Here is a 1,737-nt window from a genome sequence, read left to right as displayed (position 1 = left end):
GGAGGAGCGTGGCGAGGTCTGACGCGTCGGGCTGCGCCCACGAGCGTCAACGCCGGCAGGGTCATGGACGACCGACAGCTCGAGGGCGCGAGCAGGCTCACCACTGCCTGAACCAGAGTCCCTGAGCACCAAGGTAGGGCACTCAAGGGGGTCGGCCACAGCAGCCTGACTGTTGCCAGCGCGTCGACGCCCGCTGGAGCGATCCCGTGTGCGGTCCTGGCCTCCTGTCGGGTGCCGATCCCGAGCGTTTCTGGAGAGTGAGCGCCGTACCCTGGCGCCCCAGCTCTCCCGCGCGCGCCCACCATCACGGCCACGCCTGCCATCACGGTCACCCTCGTCTTCTCGCCTATCCTCCCGGCGCTCTGCGCATCCCTGAGCAGGCCGACGGTCCCTTGGCGTGTAAGTGCCATCGACCAGCTTCCTGTACCAGGTAAACTCGTGGACTTCCGGCGGCGGCGGGTTGTCGTCGTCGTCCCTGGCCTTGGAGTGGTCTTCATGAAGGTCGAGGTGGATGATGACGCGATGACGGAGGCCCCGACGCCCACGACGGCGGTGACCACGAGCCGGAAGGGTCAGCCATTTCACTTTGGGGATTGCATTGGGATTGGAGGTCCATGCCCAGAGCGCCATGTCCCTTGTGTCCTCCTTGCGGAGCGATCACGCCTCAATGTAGTCGAGGGAGCAGCCGCGGCCGATGAGGAAGGTGGTGATGTAGTGGTTCCAGCCGTGCAGTGGCACACCTTCCAAACAGAGGCGGACGTGGTGGAGTTGGTCTTCGTTGTCCGCATGGGCCTCGAGGCGCCATCACGTAGATGCGGTGACCAGCACCACGGAGATCACCACGAGACACGGCGTCGGCGCGAAGTGGTGTTGGTGCATAAAGCACACGAAGAACTGCTCGGGGTAGTGCTTCACGACCTCGACGTCGGTCGGCCTTGCGCCCAGGGCCGTTGCGAGCTCGGCAGCCACCTGTTGGCAGGAAACATCCTGCCTAGCGCCCTCCAGCCATGCCACCGCACAGTTGGAGGAGAGGGTGGCCGCCTTCGCCTGCATCTCGGGCGTCGCCGGGACGACGATTATGAAGCTAAGACAATGGGAGATTCTCTGTGAGATCACGTATAAAGCTTTATCTTCAGCTCAAGGCAGGGGTGGTGGCGACTTGTGAACACTTGTGAAAGCTCAAGACCCCTCTGAAAATCAGGATTTGCCTTTGGTTGATGCTGAGAAACGGTCTAAGCTAAAGAGAATCCAATGAGAGGGGATGAACAAGAGACGAGGCACTAACATTTTTGTTCGGACAAACAGACGTTGAATCATGACGAAGCACTATCATTTTTGTTCAAAGAAACAAACGTTGAATCATTTCTTGTTTGAGTGTTCTGTGGCAAAGTTCATGCGGAAAGTGGTGATTTGTGTTCTCAAATTTTAAAGGGACCCATGTAGTGTGGATGATATGTTTGAGGTAGATTTCTTCCTTCCAATGAACCGACTAAATCAGCCTCTTAGCGGGGTTGCTGTCATTTGTTGGACCCTTTGGAATACTAGCAACAGTGCTTGTTTTCGGCACGGATATCCTGGTGATTATGTCTATTCTTTTCTCAATTTGCAACTATATTAACTCCTAGGTGATTTATACTAGGGCATTTTGGAGACCGAGCTCCATGGAGCCCTTTATTTTAAAAAATTCAAAATTCATAAATTTCAGTTTTAAAAAATTCTGAAAAATATTACACATGT

The sequence above is a fragment of the Triticum aestivum genome, chromosome 7D, assembly GCF_018294505.1.
Source record: "Triticum aestivum cultivar Chinese Spring chromosome 7D, IWGSC CS RefSeq v2.1, whole genome shotgun sequence".
Classification (NCBI taxonomy): Eukaryota; Viridiplantae; Streptophyta; class Magnoliopsida; order Poales; family Poaceae; genus Triticum; species Triticum aestivum.
This window is presented reverse-complemented; position numbering follows the sequence as displayed.